Raw genomic sequence first — 22,641 nt, forward strand, 5'->3', positions numbered from 1 at the left:
TAAAGGTGATTTCATCACGTATTGTATCTTGAGCAATCTATGCACACAATGCTATTTTTAATAACTGCATATAAGGGAAGTGCCCGTATTGTGAATGATGCTTAAGCTTTGCGATTCATTTTGAGGTTTGACACACAGAAAACCTATTTACTATCAGATTTTCGCCTGTTGCCAAAGTGAATCGTATATACGTTGCTGTCGTGATTCCCCTATATTCTCACTGAGCAAAACATATAAGGGTCTCCATTCTGGAATAATTCGATAAACCTGTCACAAATAAAGGGCACAGTTGAGTGTTTTATCAGATACGAGGCACTACAACAGGATTAGTTTCCATGGGATGAATAGAGCTACTCCGCTTCCATCTCCCCTCCCTCCTCAACCATCCACCCGCATGTACACTCCCACACACAGTTGCACTTAACAAAACACATCTTCAATCTCCAGTCACAAATGTGTGCAGCGTTTTCCTCTACTTGGCTAAGCACATCTCAGCTGAGCGTGACAGTAGATGATGGGTTTCTAACAGGAACTATCCATCCAGTAAACCACAACCTTCCCAAGCTGTCCAGCAAGAGCCAAGAAATGATGCCAACATCAGTGCTGGCGTGAAAACAAATGCCACGCTGTAGGGGCGGGCATTTCTAATGGCATACTCTTTGTTGACCCAGAATAGATTTCGCGTCCAATGCGCAGCAAACCATGGACACCTGGACATCTGAATGCAACTTTAGCAGCACTTGAGAGAGAAAACATAAGTGCCTACCTGTGTGTATCCTGCTGTTATCTCCTGCTTCAGCTGGGAAGTGAAGAGCAGATCATATGCAAGAGAGAGGGAGTCACAGAGAGATGGAGAGGAGGAGTCTCGTCTGGTAGAGGTGGAGAGAGAGAGAGCATGAGAGAGAGAGAGAGAGCTGCTGTTGTCGCAATTCCTTGCTGAGCCTGCAGTGTGCATGTACAATGTACTATGTCTGTTTAAACCAGACAGTGCATGCATCCACTCCTGAATTAAATTGATTGAGAGAGAGAGAGAGAGAGAGAGAGAGAGAGAGAAAGAGAAAGAGAGAAGGGAATCTTGCCTGTTTAACCATGCGCCATCACAAGGCATCACAAGGAATCCCTCCAGTGAGAGTGGCACAGCATCACTGAGTCCTTGATTGTGATTGGCTATCAAGGACGATGATGCAGTCAGCAGGGCGATGGCTCTGCCAGCAGTAAACTAAGATGACCCTCTCAGATAGAATTAGCATTCTTACACATCCGAAGGAAAGGGTGGAGGCAAGACAAGGACACCCAAGGACATCTACAAAACCATCTTGGGAACAAGTTTACAGTATACAGTTTGAATAAAGTATTAATACCGAAGTTGGTCTTTGATGAGAAGCTTTGAGTTCACACTTAAATCTGTGCCTTTTTGATTGAAGCCTTTGAGGCAAATGTTAGATATTGTTTATATTGAGTTTATTTCTCAAGTGAGTAAAATTTGGAGAAACCAATGAGATGATATAGAGATTTTAAGAGGTGAGAAGCAGGAAGGTGTACAGGCAGGTTCTGGCATGAAATGTGTTAATGTGCACACACACAGAGAGAGAAAGAGAGAGAGTTATAAAAAAGTCTCTGAAGATCATCTAGGTGTGGAGGTTGCGATTTCCCCTGAGAGAGCTCCATCAATAGCATAAGAGGCTCACCGTCAGGGACAGGCAGGTGATAATTAAAGAGATGAATTCTGGGGCAAGCCTGACCTCCAGGTTCCAAGAAGGATGCTTATAGAGTGGCTAATATTTCATTTGATGTTCATTAAATTTGAAACGGCCTGGATCTGCTCCATGGATATAAGCTAATAACTGTTTCCAATGGGCTGTCTGATGTCACTTATGTGCAACCGTCGGTCGCCGTGCTCAGTATGACAATTTTACATTCAAATGGCTTCACATACAAAGGCCTGCTCGTTGCATAAGAACAAAAATTGAAAAGGTAAATGTTAAATGAGTCATTCCTTTCTTTAAAGGTGCAATAAGAATGTAAAACTGTATTTACCCAGGCATAGATGAATAATAGGAGTTCTGTGCGTGCCTGGTAATGATATACAGTATTGTTCATTCTAAGGAAAACTCCTAGGGTTTTAAATGGAGATGTAAAACTGTCTCTGGATTATTTTTGTACTTAAAGGACAAGTTCGGTATTTTACACTTAAAGCCCTGTTTTTTAGATTGTTTATGGTGAAATAGAACAGTTTTGACTGAAATTTCGACATATGCGGCTGCCCTGAGAATTTTCTGGTGTTTGTGTTTCACCTCCCACCTTTACAATGGGTTTAATGGTGCACTGGAACAATCCCTCCTAAGATGCATTAAACTTTCGTTTACAAAGACGTGAAACTCACCAAGTAGTCAGGGGTGTTCACTTATATGCTCACACAAAAATCGCTGCAAAAGATGCTTTCCAACAGGTGTTTTAGCATTCGTTGTTAACTTGTGGACCTATTTTTCCAAACGCCCCCACACCCGTACATTCTTCCGCTGAGAGCTTGAATAATAAACACTCCAGCCCAGGTCGTGGCGATAATCCACCATTACCAATTGCAAGAATAGAAACAAAGTTCCCCGCGCGGAGTAATACCGTACCTCACAGCACATCTAATACAAGTCAATGGAGTTGGCAAAAACTATGATAGAACAGCTGTTGGAATGCGTATTTTGCAGCGATTTTTGTGTGAGCTTATCAGTGAACACCCCTGACCACTCGGTGAGTTTCACGTCTCTGCAAACGAAAGTTCAATGCATTCCAGGAAGGACTGTTCCAGTGCACCATCAAACCCACTGTAAAGGTGGGAGGCGAAACACAAACACCCAAAAACTCCCGGGGCAGCCGCATATGTCGAAATTTCAGTCAAAACCGTTCTATTTCATCATAAACAATCTGAAAACAGGGCTTTAAGTGTAAAATACCGAACTTGTCCTTTAATAAAGCCACATACTTTATATGTAGATATCCAACCCAGTCTCACCCCATGTCGTCAATATTTGACGACACTTGACCTGTGACGCGGAGGGTATACCTTTCGCGTCATTTTTTGACGAACTGGGGACTTCAATACTATTACGTCCATTGCATTCTCTTCTCCTATTTTCTTACCATTTTCGCGTCGGTTTAGGGTTAGATTTACATAATGACATCCCTACCCAAACCTAACTCTAACCCCAACGCCAGGTGACAACTGTTTCTAACCCCAATGCCAGGTGACAACTGTTTAATTTCGCGTACACTGTTTAATTTCGCGTACACTGTTTAATTTTGCGTAATCTAACCCTAAACCGACGCGAAAATGGTAAGAAAATAGGAGAAGAGAATGCAACGGACGTAATAGTATTGAAGTCCCCAGTTCGTCAAAAAATGACGCGAAAGGTATACCCTCCGCGTCACATATTGACGAATGGTCAAGTGTCGTCAAATATTGACGACATGGGGTGAGACTGTGTTAAGATATCCGAAAACAATTAAGCATATATTATCAATATATTATATGCATTCTTTGGCACTTCATAAATTATGTGGGAAACACTTATGAAGCCAATGCTTATAATGAATTATAACGCAGTTATTACTATTCTATAAATACATTTATAAAGACACCACAACACATATACCCCATTATGAGAACAGTATAATGTCTAAATATGTGAGAAAAAGCAGCACAATTATAACAAAAAACAACAAAATTTTTATATGTGACACAGTCTGTAAAAACCTAAATTCTCAAAATCAAATTCTGAGATAATGAAAATCAAAGTCTGATTTAGCCATTAATTTCATTATGATTTTAATCTTTGACGTGATCTTATTCAATCACTATTAAAAATATCAACAAAATACATTTTGACACACAATTTTTGATAAGACAGGCACATTTATTTTGTTGGCAGCCAGCAATCATTCGTGTGTAGCCTATTTAAAACAACTGCAAGAATTACGATAACGTTAGCAGTTTTCATATCGTAAGTGCTGAGAGGTTAGTTGTAACACACTGTTACAACTAACCCCCGCTGGGTGAAAATATTTTCAAGCCTTCCAAAAAAATTGCTAAGAGCTGCAGACATATTTTAAAATGATGCTATGTTTTAGTCAACAAGACACTGATTTATATGACATAACATTGGTTTTTGTATCTTACACACCCAACTCAGAAACCGAAAAAAAATGACACCAAAAAAAAAATGACACCAAAACACTCTTACATCAATAACGCTATGGAAAAACATTATACCTTTCCATAAATTTGCGGGAAACCGTCATTTGGCAGCGTGAAAACATTAAGGAAAAAACAAATCGCTCAACCCTGTGCAACACAGGAAGCGACAATGGTCTCATGAAATTTTGTTATATAGTCACGTAACTTTTTGATTTCCTTTTTCATGATATTATAACGAATTTCCGCGTTGTTTCGTGATCGTATAACAAATTCCTGTTTTCGTGTGATTATCACGTATTCGTTACTCAACTGTTTTGTCCTTTTTTCTTACCATTTTCCCTTCGGTTTAGAGTTAGATTTACATAAAATGACATCCCTACCCAAATCCAACTCTAACCCTAATGTCAGGTGACATATAAAAAATAAATCAGAAAAAATAGTATAAACCAATACATAAAGTGACATTCCAATGCAAGCACCAAATCTAAAACTAAACCGAAGCGACAATGGTTTGAAAATAGGAAAAAGCAGTTGAGTAACCAATACGTGATAATCACACGAAAACAGGAATTCGTTATACGATCATGAAAAAACGCGGAAATTTGTGATATCACGCAAAAAAATCAAAAATTTATGTGACTATATCACGAAACTTAGTGAGACTGGGTAGTGGAACCATGTAAATGGTCCGTGTTACATCTAACCCCACCTTAGTTTGTGCGAAGCGCACCCCTATTTATAAATGTGCAGCCTGCATTGCTATAATTATATTATAGTTACAACTTAATTAATCATGCAGAATTACTTCTATTTCAAATAACTGATAGATTTATATTGTTATAACCATGTTATAAGTTACTTATTATGAGCCATAAAACAGTTATTAACCTCTATAAATGTATTATTGATAGCTTTAAGTAAAGTGATGTTAAAATTACTAGATGTTAAAATTAAAATGTACACACCGCACCTTTAATGTAGCAATAATAATTTAATATGTAAATCAAGTGTAAAATAATTTCTTAAACCTCTTAATATTAAGACATGCATATTGCATTGCATTTTTCCATTGCAGGCCGTACTGAATATTTTTCTAAATAATTCAAGTGTTCAATAACAGATGACAAATGTAATTCCTTAGTCTTAATGTGATGGGGTAGGCAATAGATGTTGTCTACATGTTGATCTCATGCATGGTGACGGTTAATTGGATGGGCACTCTAGGGCCTTAATGGTAACCTTGTAACCTCACGCGAACAACCGAATGACAAACTGTCTAGATAGACTGTTTTCTATTTTAAACAGTACAGTACACATTTTGACTTGATCGCACCTGCCGTTGTCTCTTGAGAGCTGCCGTTATGTTTGCAGTGCAGCTTATAATGTCATCAAAAACAATGACCAGCAAAGTACAAAGTCATTGCTTGTGTCTGCATAATGAGTCGTACCTTGAGATAACCTTACGCACGCACACACCCTTAGAGACGCAGTGCAAGCAGAGTTCGGCACTGTTTAAAGAAAATATGCGAACACATTTATTAAAGAGTAACTAAACCCTAAACCAACTTTTTTTAGTTAATGATCTGTAAGAATTATGCTTTATTAGTGCTGGTCATTGATTTTAGTAAGTTTTTTGACATTTGGATATAAAGTGTTTCAATACTACAACATATGGTGTAAAAACGTCTAAGTGCTGCCCTCTTGAGGTTGAACGGTAGGTACTGCAGTTGAATTTTCCTATTGGATGTTGGGTCCAAAAAATGACTCGTGACGTAAGCAGATGCAAGCTCACCACGCCCTTGTTACGATCTCACCACACACTTGTTCGTCCCCTCTCTCTCTGTTGGGATCTGCCCACTTTTCTTGCATTTTTCAAATATTGCCAGTGGGTGGAGTCACGCTCTGACCAGGGGTTTAGTTACGCTTTAACGATCTTGCATTATTGATGCGGTTTGTAGGTCATGCTTGTTAGCTGACTGGAATCTTAATTACAGTCGGCTAAATTTGAACTGATATGCAGCATGCTCCAGGTGCAATAATGTCAGATTCATTTGATTTCTATGCGTATACAATACGTGTACATGAAACTGAGAGAAGAACAAGAGATGAGTTTGAATCCATTGAGGACAGAAGGTTTCTCAGCAGCGGCCGATTGGCTTTCCTTCAGCAGGCTGGCTACTTTACACACCAAACAGCAGGGACACCAGCTGCACCCTCCCCGGTGTCCTTCAGAAATAGTCCTCCCTCAGCAGAAGCCTGGCCTCTGCCCAGCGCTCCCAGAAAACTAAGGCCTAGTGTTAACACAACTCTGACCTGGCATGTTCCCCCTGCAGACACAGAAGAATTGTTTCGAGCATTCAACCGTTGCTGGCTTCATTAGCCTGGCATCTCTCGCTCTCGTGTCACTCTCAATGATACGGACGGCAGTCATACAACAACACACCAACATCAGCTCGAAGAATAACACATTCACGTGGTCTCATAATGGGACAGCATGACCATTTGAATCAAAGCGACCATATTAATTATGCAGTGGCAAAAAATAATTACAAACCAATAAAATATTAATGGAGAGACTTTGGCCACCTGCAGCAATAGGTGCGTACTAGGGAATCAAAAGTGCACAGATCGGTTTTTCTGTGAAGCCACTAGCAGCCAATCACATCAACATATGAGGCCTCCTGAAACCTTTGCTGTAACTAATTATGAAATCTAGAGGTTTGTGACTTCTTTTCCGACGCACGAATGCGAATCTGGTCATGTGTGTGTATTGTGCATGTCAAAATATGTGTTCAATGCCTCATATGAGAACCTATGTTCATCACGAGTCATGTCAAAATATGCTACAGATGCTTTTTAAGAGTTTATAATAAAAGAAACTTTCGCGTTTGCCACTTTTAGCATAGCTTAGCACAATCCATTGAATCTGATTAGACCATTAGCATCACGCTAAAAAATAACCAAAGAGTTTCAATATTTAAAACTTTAAGACTCTTCTGTAGTTACATCGTGTACTAAGACCGACAGAAAATTAAAAGTTGTGATTTTCTAGGCCGATATGGCTAGGAACTATACTGATTATTTTGGCGTAATAATCAAGGACTTTGCTGTTGTAACATGGCTGCAGGAGGCACAATGATATTACGCGGCAGCCGAAAAAATTATTATTACGCCAGAATGAGAGTATTGTTCCTAATCAGATTCAATGGATTGTGCTAAAAGTGCTAGCGCCAGACCCGGAGATCAGCTGAATGGATTCCAAAATGGTAAAAATCAAATGTTTAACTCTAGGGGAGCTGGAAAATGAGCATATTTTCAAAAAATATCCCTTTAAAATGAACTCAAGAAATTCACAAAATAAATTATACAAATATGGAACCTGTGGATGAATATGAAAATAATCAATGTCACATCTCTGAAATAACCTGCAGAGCATGTCAACATATTCAACCGAACCCTTTTAAACAGATTTGAAGATGCTTTTGTAAGACGCAGGTCTATGTGCTGAAATACTGTGTGCAAAAGTGGTGCAACTGCTTCGTGAATTTGCCCCAATATTCCAGCAGTGCTTTTCAAATCCAGAATTGTTATTTAATTGTCACCTCAGAGCAAAACTGTAATTTCGCAGTGATTAAAAGGTAATTATAGTGACAATAGAAAGAAAATGTTGGAACGTGATGTGGAAAGATAATAAGCTACATTTTAACCCGTGAAAAGAAACAGATGAGATCTCTTTAATATCTTAATGATTTATCCTAAACAACAGAGATTAAATAGAGAGCAACTTCTGCTTAAATCTCCTGCATCTTAAGATATTCCTCTTGAGGAAAAATCCTAGAAATCTTACAAATCTCTTCATTGGAAATTTTGTGGAGTCAACGATGTCACAAATTGAATTCAGTTCGGCAGGTCTGAAGTCAAAAGTCATTGGGTCTAATTCACTAACAATTTTTACAAAAAAAAAAATTATATGTGATATATTAATAAATAAATATGATGTTAACTATTTATTATCTATTTTAATACCACTTATAAACTATATAATGTGGACGTTTTCATCAAACGCACACACGTTGCGGTTACGCGCCTGAACCGAAGTGATATTTATTTAACGGTATGGCTAGTGTCACAGTTCTCTAAACTAAAAGACGACAAACAGGCAGGATTATAAAAACTTACAAGACTTTAATGACGATAGACTGGAAAACACGATGACAAGGGTACATTCAGACGAGATCAGACAATGGACAGGAACATGAGGGCAAACTATAAAGGGTGAGTGTTAATGACAAGCAGCTGTAACTAATGATAATGATTAACAAACACAGGTGAGACTAATTAAAGGTAACAAACACAAGAAGCAATGATGAACATGAATTGAAACAAACTAAACAGAACTAAAACCCTGACAGTACGCCCCCTCCCGGTAGGCGCGACCTCGCGCCGTAGATGAAACAACAAATAAAGGCGAATGGGAGGGAGCAACAAACAAAAATAAAAGTGTCCAAAAAACTGTGATGAAAGGTGAGGGAAGGTCTAGAGCAGGACCCAAAGACCAGACGAGACGAAGCCCCAGGGTGGAGACGCTGGCGGAGGGCGCCAGGGTGATGGAAGTCTTTTAGTCCCACCCTGGGGACAGACGACGGCGTAGACACTTGAGGGAGGATCCAGGGCGGGGCCACGCGAGCGGAGAACCCGGGGGAAGCCGAGGATCCGGAGGGACGGGGCGGAGCTGGTGGGTCTCCCGACCGAGATGTAGGAGGATTCCGGAGCCACGAGGCGGAGCCAGAGCTAGGGAGTCCCGTGGTGACGTCTTCGGGAAGGAGGAGCCCAACGAGCCGGAAGGGGGGAGTGAGAGACACACAGGAGAACGAGGAAAACCCGGAGGTGAGGGCAGGACGACGACTGACCAGGGGCGGAACCAGAGGGGTGACCGAAGCCTGGTGACGTCGTAGTGGGGACGGGAGCTGACGGAGAGGAGGGAGGAGAGACCCGAAGCGAGGCCGCTGGTCCGACGAGCCGAGGCGACCTCTAGGTCTCAGGGAGCGGGGGAGGAGAACTGGAGAAACCCCCGAGACAGTGGGCAGAGAGGCACACCTCGGCTCCGACGAACCAGCGCAGATGACGCGCTGAGGATGAGCTGAGGTGTGACGCTGTGTCCGCTGACGTAGCTTCGGATTGGCTGGTTTGGGAAATCCAAAAGGGAAACCGGACGGGACCGGCAGCGCTGACCAACAGCGACTTACGAGGGGCGGGCTGGACGGAACCAGTGGTGACGATGAGGGGTGGGAAATGTCCAAAGCACAATCCGAGCAGATGTTAGAAACCCCAGGGACCGTTATTGGCTCACCCTCAGCGCCGGGGAGATGGACGTCCTCCTTGACATCATTTGCAGCTCCCGCGGCGGCACCCCGGAAACTCTGGTCACGCAACCTGGTCAGGGGGAACATCCGGGGTTTCGGCGACGCTGGGCTCCGAGGGTAGCTCTGGCTCGCAGGTCGCACTGCCGGGTTCTCCACCTGCGGTGGGCAGGAGTTCCGGGTAGGATGATGTCCGTCTGGTCTCTGGGGGTGGCGATGGTCCGTTGGACCGTCCGAAGCGCTCGGACGGTCTCCCTGCTCCAAACCGAGTGATGTGTTCAACGAAAAATCCATAAATAAACTAAAAACGAAACTGATTTTCCGGAAAACAAAAAACTCTAATCTGAAACACGGAGGGGAACACTAACACGCCACAAACGTTTGGTCTGATCTTCTGTCACAGTTCTCTAAACTAAAAGACGACAAACAGGCAGGATTATAAAAACTTACAAGACTTTAATGACGATAGACTGGAAAACACGATGACAAGGGTACATTCAGACGAGATCAGACAATGGACAGGAACATGAGGGCAAACTATAAAGGGTGAGTGTTAATGACAAGCAGCTGTAACTAATGATAATGATTAACAAACACAGGTGAGACTAATTAAAGGTAACAAACACAAGAAGCAATGATGAACATGAATTGAAACAAACTAAACAGAACTAAAACCCTGACAGCTAGTGGCTAAACTGATCTCTGAAACAAATAACTTATCGAAAATAATATGTTTTGGTTTGCTAAAGATGAGGGATCAGATGCATTCATGAAAACATTCACACTGTACACACATCTCATGCACAAATTTGTGCTGGCACATGCTTAGTAAATGAGACAACATATTACTGAAGTTTTCAAAAAAAACTCAAACATTTCTTATTAAATCTAGATTAGTTTACAGATACATAGTAAATAAATTTTCTCAGCTCTACTCTCAATGTGTTTAGGAGTAACATCTGAGACAAAGTTGTTACTTTAAAGGGGACAGTTTAAGTTTAAGTGCTATAATTGTGTGCCCAGTGCTTCTACCAACCTAGAAAATGTAAAAACGATCAACCCAAACACGTAACTAGGTTTACGCCTCCGCAATATGTCAGATCAGTTATTCGCCACCAGGATTGCAATGGCACGCTTGTCTCTGTCTGCATAAGAGTGAGTCATGCGGGGAGGCCCCTCCTCGCCCTCGGGGCCTACGTGTGTCCCTCATTCGGTGGTTTACAGATCTGTTGCGTTCCTCACCAGAGCCTTGGTCATATGCCTGTCAGTACCTGATGGATGGTGTGACACCCAGCCGCTACCCTGTCATCTTTGCCTCTAAATAGGGAAAAAAGATGAAAACATCTACAATGTTGGAAGGAAAGACATAAATAGGAAAATAAGTCAGAGACAGAGCAAGCGAAGCTATCGAGAGTGAGAAGAGACCCCTGCACTGTGACGTCCATGTGGCTGATTCGTTCTGCTGCCTAAATTAGATTACAGAGACTGCGTGGGCATCAGTCAGTTTGTCTGCCTGTCAGAGCACCGTGACAAGGCCAGGGCTCGCTAAACAAGAGGAATGGAAAAGTAGAGGAAAAACACGGAAATCACTTCATGGAAATGAGCAGTTGGGGGTCTGGGACGAAACCATCAAATGACACAACTGCCCCTAAACAAACACTTGTGCACAATAGACGTTAATATATATATAGATAGATAGATAGATAGATAGATAGATAGATAGATAGATAGATAGATAGAGAGAGAGAGAGAGAGAGAGAGAGAGAGAGAGAGACCTGACTGCCTTATTTCACGAGAATTAGTACAGAGTTTACAAATTAGTTGGCTAATTCGAATGAATTGGTATGAAGTTATTCATGCAAAGTTATTTTTATTATTATAAAAAACGTCAGAGGGGCAAAGGCAAATCTTTAAAAATTTTATAAATGTGGTTGTACAATTTGATACGAAATTGCCAGCTAGTAAACTACACACAAATTGACATGAGATTGCATTGGCCCTAAATGTTTTAGTTCCCCCTCAGTGTTTAAGGAGTGTTTATGGCCTTGCATTAAGCCCCTTGTCTGGTCAGTGCCGGCCTTTCCTATATGCAAATTACGCAATTTGCATAGGGCCCGGACCACTAGGGGGCCCCCTTGATTTCAAAATAATTTAAAACAATTATACCAAATCAAAATGATTATTATGTTTAATAAAAACAAGACGCTATAATTTAAATAATTTGCAAACATGCGGATTTTTGCAGGTTTTTTAAAAACACTTAATGATTTCTTTAATCACTGATATGTACTCGGACAACATGTAGGCCGTTTATCAATCTTAAGGCTGCAGCCTTCAGAGGTCACATTTGTATGCTGCATGCATCATAAAAACGTATTTTATAATATTATCAATTATAAAGTTTGACTATTATTCTTACTTAATTGTTAAATGTTATAATATGCTTATTTACAGCAAATGCATGTTTCTTGTTATAATCAGCAAGTTTATCAGTCAGGGTTTCAAAGTAATGTGCATATGGAAATAAAATAAAGCTGTAAGATAATACATTGTTAGTTAACAAATAACTAACAGCAACATTGATTGGGTTTTATGAATGCACTGACAGAGGGCCCCTCACAAATGTTTGCTTAGGGCCCCCCAGCATCTAGGACCGGCACTGGTCAAAATATAATAAAAGCCACAATACTGTATAATAATCTATAATTGTTGACTCACAGCCAATCAAAATCAAGACAATAGATATGCAAGGACTCTACAGCCTCCATGTAGAGTCTTAGAGTGGTCCTTATAATGGGTCAATTTTATTTTTATTATTTTTTTTAATGGTCAACTCTCACCCCTTAAATGTGTTAGGCTATCAATAAAAGCACACTGTGCAACATTTTTGAATTGTTCCTACAATATCTAGAGGTTTCTCAAAACCTTTGAATATTTACGAAATCACGTATTTTGGCTAAAACTGTACAAGTTAAAAACGCACAACACACATAAAACTTGATTCTTTGAAGGTAACTTTGTTCTAGTTATTTCAGCCTCTTATTATCCGAGGAACCATATAGCTGACTTGCTTGGTGTTGCTTCAACCATTGTCTCGGTGTATATTGTCTTGTACATTGAAGCTTTCTTGCTTTGAAAGACATATCACAACTAAAACAGGAGTTTCAATTGCATGGAGCATGGTCATAGGTATATATTATTAAACAATTATACATGCTAGCACAAGTATCACAATACGCGAATGTGTTAAACTTCAGAAGGTCTTGAGCAACCTCTAAATATTAATTAATATTGAAAAATGTTGCCCAATTTTTTTTTTATTCAAACATATTGGTGGGGTTAGAGCATGAACTTTTAAAAGTTGAAAAATAAGGACCACCCTACTCTATATGCTTCTTCGTGCCTCATTTATACAATCTAAACTAACAAGAAACTATTTTTTTTAAATAGCTTGTGGTTAGCAATGTTAGCCAGTGACACACATTTTTAGTAAGAAGCAGGCAGTAAATTTACCCTCGACTGCTCACACATGGATGACTCACCTAAATGCATGACCAATTTTAATCACATGATTGCATCGACTATCAGTCGAGTTCTCAACATGACAAGCGCCATTTGGAAGGATCAATGGGTAAAAAGATCATACCTCAATAGGCTACAGATAATGTGTGTCTTCCTTACGAAAATTAACCATGGTTTTACTATAGTTAAAACCAAAAACCATAATTTTCAAAAACCATAGTTAAACCATGGATAGTGTAGTAAGACCATGGTTTTGCTGATAGCAATCAATACCCACAAAAAAACATGGTTACTACACTTTTACCACAATAAAACCATGGTTAATTTTCGTACTGTAACTATTATGAAGCAACGCTCTATATGTGTGAGAATTTAAACCATTTATAAGGTGATGGAAAGCATCTGCTGAAATCTTTAAGGGATGCAGAGTCCCATCTTAGGTCTCAGTCATCCATTACTTTATTGATCTGTTTTGAATCTGATTGTGAAGCTGGTGTGATTGTCCAATTTAAAGCTCCAAGAAGAGCAGGATGTAAAGGTGTTAGATTAAATGTTACAGCCTTGTTTTAAGAAATAATCATGTATCAAGTCAACATTTGTACATGTGGCAGACCTTTTGGCTACAAAGTGATTGTTTGATGGTAAACCCAATTTCTAATGTCAGAAAATCATTCTCCTATGAAAAAAACAGGGGTTATTCAACTGGAATAGGCATTGGTTTGCATAGCCCCGTCTTAGAGAATAATTAAATGTCACTCAGTGTGACAACAAAAAACGCTGGAGGATAAAATGAATAAAATTCGGTTTCCTGCAGAAGTCTGTGACCATTATTATATGTGCAATGTTATAGTGACTACGCATAACAAAATGTGTGTCTCGAGCACTATAATCTATTTCATGAATGCATGGCTTGCTTTACTTTATACAAAGTAAATTTCTTTCGATTTCGTATTTTTTCCTGTACTTTTTCTTAAAACGACATCAAATAATTTGACAGTAAAAAATGACTAGAACAAAATGAAATAAAGCCAACATTAGGCATGCCAAAATGTGTGAAATGAACTGTCAAACACATAAAGAACACTGTCAAATGTGTGGTAGGAAATATAACAAATTATAAAGTGGAGAAAATTGCATCCCCACAAATATGCAATAATTGCATAGTCGAAACATTAAGCATGCAAAAGTAAATGGAGGGAACATAATTTGAGGAAAATGAGGCATGAGAGTGGACATAAAATAGAAGATGTCAAAAATATTAAAAGTAAAATTGCTAGCTGCGAGATACATAAAAAGATCTTGAAGTTCCTTAAAAAGTGACCTGTATGATTGAAATGACTCGAGGAACAACGCAAAGTGTGGAAATGCAACCAGACACTGAGCTCTTCTTCACACAAGTACTTACTTAGACTTAGATCCTCCCGCTCCTGACGAATCGCTGGCGACTTCGTGTGCCTCACTCCAGCTGACCTACATCACCTTGAGGTCCTCTTGGAACGTGCTTCGCCATGTCCTCTTTGGCCGTCCTCTTTTTCGTTTTCAATTTTTTGGTTCATTTGGCAGCCACATAATGTGTCCAGCAAACCTGCGTCTCATCTTTGCCACCACATCCTGTAGGTCCTCCATACTTGTCATCTTCATCAGCTCATTGTTTGTAACGTGATCTTTCCATGATATACCCAATATCATTCTTAAACATCTGCAGTGGTCAGGCTGGTCAGGTAAACAATCTGAAAACAAGCCTAAACCCACTTAAAGGGATAGTTTAGTAAAAAATTTAAATTACACCATGATTTACTCACCCTCAAGCCTTTCGAGGTACATATGTGCATCATCTTTCAGGACACAATTTTAGTTATTTTAGGGCCTTTTTACACCTGGTCACTTCATGTGTTTTCTCTGATCGGATAGCTATCTGATATGTTAAAACTGTTGCATTTACATTTGGCCACATAAATGCATCTTGGCAAAACGGATATGAATCCGATCTTCTACTTCCACACAAAATGCAAATACACTATTCTTTACTCCGCCTTAAAAAACCTAAGACGACGTTTATGCAACAAAAGGCAGCACTTACTGTACTGTATGTTGAGCCCGGCACGCCCATCTCCTTGCTCTGCATGAGCTGGAGCGCACAGTACAGAACAGCAGGAGAGTGACGGCACGGTGATTTAACATACAGGTCCATGATGGGGAAAAGCGTTCACAAAACTCTCTCTCAAAGTTTTATTTCAAAGTTTAATATCATTCAAGTTTGTCATTGGACTCTTTTATTGGTTCTAGAAAGCTTTTTTAAACATGCTGTCGTCGCTCGATAAAGCAATATGCATGTCGTCTTTGTTTGTTTCCCTCTTTGCCGGCTAACTTCCGGGTAACATGATTATGATTGGGAGGAGTTATGTGCTGATGTGGTTTCATCAACCAGATGTATTTACGCTTGTCCGGTTTCGTCTGAAATGGGTCCCAGACCACCTCCTGAAGTGGTTTGAGCGATCCGATTAAAAGAGTAACTTAACCCCTGGTCAGAGCCTGACTCCACCCACTGGCAATATTTGAAAAATGCAAGAAAATTGTGCAGATCCCAATGGAGATAAAGGGGACGAACTAAGCTCGTTCCAAGTGTGTAGTGAGATCGTAACAAGGGCGTGGTGAGCTTGAACCTGCTTACGTCATGAGTTATTTTTTGAACCCAACATCCAATAGGAAAATTCAACTGCAGTAGCCACCGTTCAACCTAAAGAGGGCAGCACTCAGACGTTTTAACACCATATATTGTAGCATTGAAACACTTTATACCCAAATGTCAAAAAACTTATTAAAATCAATGAACAGCACTAATAAAGCCCCATTCTTACAGATTATTAACTAAAAAAAGTTGGTTTAGTGTTTAGTTACTCTTTAAATCCATATCGAAAAAGTTTCGGAAGGCATTTACACCTGGTCTTTTTACGATCGGATAGCTATCTGATCAGAGAAAACGCATGAAGTGACCAGGTGTAAAAAGACCCTCAGAAAAAACTTTATAAAGTAGTTTACATTTTTTTATCCAATTGAAAGAGGGCTGGGGGTTACTGTAAAATTCAGAGCTTGGAGCCCTCCCCTCGGACAGCACGCCAAATATGTTTTGCGAACTCGTGAAATATGATGATGAGTAATTTGCAATGGCTTTGTCGGTTGAGCAGGCAAATAAGTTATCATCCTAACTGAAAAGGTCTTGTGGGTCTTCCTACAAGTCTGCACATTTGTGACGTAATGCCACTTTGACTGTCTGCAACGAAGCTCACACAGGTGTAGGCTCAGGGAAAATGACCCATGGGGCATATTGACCGAAAAGGATGTGCCCTTTTAGAACCTAAAATGACAAATGGGATACCCTACAGTCTTGTGGACTTAACAGATACGCAACGGCCATTTTAAGTCCACGAGACTGCAGTTCCACATAAAAATTGCCATTTGGAATGCAGCCAAAATCTGATAATGTACTTCTGCCCTCTTGTGGCGATCATTCTCTGATGATGCCAGCTTGACGGCTTGAGTAGCGCATCCGTTAACCCTGCACCCCTCCAACTGTCAGTCTGCTGCTAGTTACACTTCTAAATGAAACGCCTACTTTTCTATATCCAATCAATTTGCAGTGGAAAACACAAGTGATGCCCACCATTGTTCTCGTGTGATACTCTGTTGCACTTGGAAATACATCCCAATATGGAAGTAAAGCATGCACAGAAACAACTGTAAAAATTTACTTTGTGCCCCAAATGTATTTTTTGTCTTAAAAGACATTTTCATGAGCAACTTAACCAAACTTACTGACATTTTCGCAAAAGAAAAGAAAGTAGGAGCTGTACAGTAACTGTAAAAATTTTTTTAGTAATGTACTGTAAGTCATGCATTTTAAATGGTTGAACTCTATTTTTGGCTTGCATTTATGTCTTAATCACACACAGCTCAACCACCTCTCTCGAACATTAAATTCATGATCCCTGCACTCCGCTGAATGAGCGCTCCGTTAAAATCCCATAATGCATTTTCTGGGCACTCCAAATGTTTTTTGAAGGTGATTCAATTCCTTTATTCAAGTAAAAGTGGCTGGTGAGGGTACAGTGAGTATACACCGTGGTATTTATGGTACGTGTTGTCAACAAAGTTACTTAAATGAAGTACCCACATACTGCTGGGAGAAATAAATGACTGCTCGAAAATTGGTTAAATGCATGAATCTGAATGCTGATGCAAGGAGCTGATGCCATGTCAGCATTCTCAGTTACATAAGGTGACTCCTAATCTCTTCAATCTTTGAAGGTGACCTAAGCCAGAGCTCAAGTCGATCTCTCTCTCTGCACAGATTTAGACTTGCTAATTCAGTTTTTTTCAACACTGCAGTAATAGTTTCTTTTGTACGTTGGAAAAGGTACTTAGATAGTTGCAGATAAGCATGGAGTGGACAAAAAAGTTTAACTGTCTGTCTTTGTTTGCTTTAAATATGTCTTTGTTTACAGGTGTATTGTGTAACTTTTATGAGGATCTCTTGACAGGAATGCAATATAATATAATAACAATAATAATATATCACCTGTGCCTGTTAATATTAGATGATTTCCCAGCACAACCTTTATAAACTGAACTACTACTTTCCACTTCAATATGATTAAATATTAGAAGTGCAATTTTAAAAACAATGTTAACTTGTTAACTAGGTAAAAGGGTGTTTAAATGTCTCTGGCAACTGGACGCACCAAAATGTTTTACATTACTTCAAAAGACGGTCAGCAAAAATGTGCCAACATGCATTACAATAAGAAAATCAAACATATCCAGTGATAAAGACATTAACAGTAGTGGAGAACCGGGGTGAAAGTAATGCAGGACGAAAGTAACAAAGCTTTTTTATCAGAGCCCTGATAACATTTGCATTTCAAACTATGACAGCATCTTTAGCACGCAACCCTTGACAGAGCTGACACATATCGCGTTATTTACTCACCGTTTTGTGCGTCTAGGTCTGGAAAGCTGTTTTCAACCATTATACGTAAATTCCTAGAAATCTTTTCTTTTTCTTATAACGCGTTGTGTTTCTGGTTTAATGTGTTACAGTACTGATCAATCTACAGGTTATGTAGTGCTTTAAAGGACAAGTTCGGTATTTTACACTTACACTTAAAGCCCTGTTTGTCTCACACAACTGATACTCTCACACAAAAATCATTGCAAAAGATGCTTTCCAACAGGTGTTTTTTCATTCGTTGTAAACTTGTGGACCTATTTTTCCAAACGCCTCACACCCGTACATTCTTCTGTTGAGAGCTTGAATAATAGACACTCCAGCCCAGTTGGTGGCGATAATCCGCCTTTGCCAATTGCAAGAATACAAACAACGTTCCCGGCACGGAGTAATACCGTTCCTCACAGCACATCTAATACAAGTCAATGGAGTTGGACAAAACTACGATAAAACGGCTGTTGGAAAGCATCTTTTGTAGCGATTTTTGTGTGGGCATATCAGTGAACGCCCCTGACCACTCGGTGAGTTTCACGTCTTTGTAAACGAAAGTTTAATGCATTTTAGGAAGGATTGTTCCTGTGCACCTATAAAGCCATTATAGAGGTGGGAGGTGATACAACAAACACCCGAAAATTCTCGGGCCAGCATCATATGTCCAAATTTCAGTCAGAACCGTTCTATTTCATCATAAACAATCTGAAAACAGAGCTTTAAGTGTAAAATACCGAACTTGTCCTTTAACACATCCTGAAGTTTGCTTTCTCAGAGTTTTTCTAAATAAAAGTAAATTGGGTTTAAATGTCAAGAGTCAGCTAAAATATAAAAAGACACGTTATTGTCTCCTCTATTTTGTGCTAAATAATCATTTTTAACTTTCATACCTAACAAAGTTGTATTGCATAAAATATAAAGTGCAAATTTTGTACTTTTTAAGCCAAAAAATAAGAAAATTGTGCTAATGTCAGAATAGAGTGATCTTGACCACAGGTACACAACAGAGGTGTAATTTTACTTGATTACTGTACTTAGGTTTTTACTTTACTTGAGCACAATTAAAAACCAATACTTTTACTTTTATTTAATTACATGTTTTAAGAAAAAAACTTTTTACTCCTTACAATTTTATTTACAGTCAAAAGTCCTTTTTTTTAGAGATTACTTTATTTTCCCTTGCTCTTACCAAACCAATTGAATTGCACTGGTGGCCAGTTTAATATAAATATTATTTATTCTGGAGCCTTTGGACCATTCTAAGGATTTGGCCAACAGTTCATCTGATGATGAAGATATTTTAGCTTCTTTGAAACCAAAAACACAGACGCCTGTGTTACAACCTAAAGAGTTTCTGCAGGTCTTAAATTTGCAGCCTCTCTATCAAGACTAAGATCTTGTTCACACGGTCAGTCCAAATTTGATTTTGGTGCATATCCAATTGGACAGACTCACTATTCACATTGTGTAGTATCACAACTATTTAGATCTGATCTGTGCGTCCTGTAGCGTTCTGTCATTGTTCTGATTATCTGCACTGTTTCTATGGCAATGACATCTCGACATGTGACGTATTTATGTTTAATTGACTTGAATGTGAAACATTTTATATTTAATTCATGAATAAATACATATCACTTTTTCAACTAAAAAAGTTTTAACAATGTTGATAACTGAGAAGCCCATTAACAGCAATAAAAACAGTTCTTTTGAGAAACTCAAAATAAATGAGATTGTCAGGCACCCACCTGATGCTGAATGCTTGACTGATTTGAGGCTGATGTAATTATTGTGGGTGTTTAAGGGCAACTCTGACACCATATAATTTTCACCAGCCGCTCAAGCTATAATTTATCTTATTACGACATACAAATGCACTTTTTATTCTTATATAAATAAATATATTTAATAGAGAAGGCGTTTTTCAGGGTTGTAAAGCTCACCGAAGTTCCCTCGAAGTTCATGAGTTTGAGTACGCCTGATCTTTCAAGTTCACCTAAAAGTAAGACGTGTAAAAAATGTTGAATAATTTCGTGTTACATTTGCACGCAGAAAAGATGTGATCATATTATTTATTTATTTTGCAAATACTCTGTTTTGATTGGTACCCGCCTTCTCGCAAACAGGTGTTATACTAATGGGAAAGTGTTTATTTTTTGCTGAGATTTTGTGTAGTCTGTTTGAAGTAAGCAGGTAAAATGATCTGGCAAATCAAATAACCTGCTGTTCCATGTCATCATTATAGAGAGTTTTAATCTACTGACAATTCCTCATGCCGGAGGGCACGCATCTACTGACGTCTATTGTGAATGATTCACTGTGAGCTCGTCTTTTTCCCAACACTCTCAGACACAATGTTCCAGCCTCATTTCAATTACACTGCCAACTCATCCAGATCAATAATTAGCTATTATGAAATTAGACACTGATAAGCCATTTATTTATCTGACAAGCCCAAAGAGACTGAGGCCCAGGGTGATGCTAGAGAAGAAACAGAGTGTCAGAGAGTCAACCCTATGTGAAGCGTTTTGCCACTAGGGTCAATATAATCTTAAAATAAAATCAAACAGATTGCACAGTTTGGTTTCAAAACGCAATAAATCCATTTAGACTAATTTGGGTAAAAATGTGTTTTCTATACCAAGAAAGTGACAAGATGAAAACCCCTATTTTCTGTTACAAACTTTCACATAGCATCTTTAGGTTATAATAACATTAATTCAAATCCATAATTTGATTTTCAAAGATTTATTATAAAAACTGATTAATGTTCCTGCAAAATGCAATAAATCCATGACAAGTTTTTTTTTTCAAAATGCTATACATCTATTGAATCAATATATAAATGTGCATTCATATTTGCCATGTTATATTCAATTAGTTGACTAGTGGTATACACTGATAAAAAAACATTAATGGCATTAATCAAAACACTTACTTTGTCATATTAAGAACACTGTCATTGCTGCTGTCATCCTTGTGACGTCATCACTAAACTTTTTGACAGATCTTAAAATAACAAAAAAATTCATAAGATCCCTTGGGGTTAAAGTTGTTAGCATGACAGAAGCTTGATGCTGTAGTGTGAGAACAAGCAACAGCCGGCATTTTCCTTTGCTCGAGTGCCTCTCACATAAATTATTAGATTTTGATGGCATACGTTTCTTCCCCGCCACTGAAAACCACCACAGGTTTATCAATGTCATCAAAAGTATTATTTTGTTTTTGATTGTTTATGGATCGCGAAGTACAAAGTAGATGAGGAAAACTAGAATTCCGTATTCAAAGTGCAGACATTACTGTTTTACAATGCGTGGAATGGTGCGCTGTGATTGGTTAATCGGATTTATTGCATTCCCCTACTGAAAAATCCAGCTAAGACCAGCATAAGATGGCAAGCTGGTTTTAGCTGCTCTCCCAGCTTGGTTTTAGCTGGTATTGCTGGTGTAGCAAGCTGGTCTAGCTGTGTTTTGGTCACTTTTTAAGCTGGTCTAGCTGTGTTTTGGTCACTTTTTAAGCTGGTCTAGCTGTGTTTTGATCACTTTTTAAGCTGGTCTAGCTGGACTTAGCTGGTCAGGCTGGAAGACCAGCTGACCAACCAGCTTTGCCATGCTGGGAGAAACAGCTTAGACCAGCTACTGCCACCTTAAACCAGCTAAAAACAGCTACTAGCTTATGCTGGTCTTTGCTGGATTTTTCAGTAGGGTCTGCAGAGAATGAGGACTGGCTTTTTTGGTTTTGGGAAAAAAGGGAGAAAAATGACAAAATATCACGGCAGATAAAAATCATAAAGGTATTAGCAAACTACATAACATTCCGTTAACTTATTTAGATTCATTTCTTACAACACTGTCAGAAAGAAATGGTCATAAGTTCCCATTTAAAAAGGTCCTATACCATTCATGTACACATTTGGTACCAGTATGTACATTTGAGATATTAATATGCACTGTTTTGATATCAATACAGTATTTACCTCCGAGGCCAAATACAAACTCTTTATAAAAGGTGTGTTTTTTAAAAGGGTAGTGCCCCAGTGACAGATATGGATCACTTTTTCTTACAGTGTTTTGCAATTTGAGGATTTTCCATTTTTATCCATTTTAGTCAACATTTAAAAAGCTATTACTAACATCATATTCTGTTTAATATGTAACGGATTAACAAATGCCAAAGACATATTTAATTTTTGTTGCTTTACCTTGTTCTGCCTTACTGATATGTTTTAACTGTAATGCTGCTTTGCAACAATTCAAAATTATGAAAATAATATCTCAGGAGTTAGTCAGTGACCATAAATTTTTTATATGTTGCGAATGCACTAACGAAAGCGCGTGCACGGGTCAGATTTATGTCCGTGTCACCGATATACATCTTGTCCACAAGGGGGAGCTACCTGCCTTAAATGTTTTCACATCCCGTGAACGAGTGTGCTTTGTTTACGTTTGTTTTGTTTTCTCTTGCGTATGATATTATAAATCTTAGAATCACGCAGTCGTTTGGCAATTTAGTCAGTGACCTTTTTAAAATAACTTTTTAGTTTAATGGTACAATCGAGTAGGGTAGGGTTAGTC

The 22,641-nt window shown here is 39.0% G+C and overlaps 1 protein-coding gene across 4 annotated transcripts in view; it reads right to left on the reverse strand.

The window, feature by feature from the left end:
- syt1a (synaptotagmin Ia) overlaps window positions 1–963 on the reverse strand; it is a 246,624-nt gene extending 245,661 nt beyond the window's left edge. For all 4 annotated transcript variants that reach the window (XM_073867486.1, XM_073867482.1, XM_073867489.1 and 1 more), the window contains exon 1: window positions 767–963. The gene's annotated coding sequence lies outside the window, so the exon portion shown is untranslated. The remainder of the gene's footprint in view (window positions 1–766) is intronic.
- Between the last annotated feature and the right edge of the window lie 21,678 nt (window positions 964–22,641).

The sequence above is a fragment of the Misgurnus anguillicaudatus genome, chromosome 1 (genome assembly GCF_027580225.2).
Source record: "Misgurnus anguillicaudatus chromosome 1, ASM2758022v2, whole genome shotgun sequence".
Classification (NCBI taxonomy): Eukaryota; Metazoa; Chordata; class Actinopteri; order Cypriniformes; family Cobitidae; genus Misgurnus; species Misgurnus anguillicaudatus.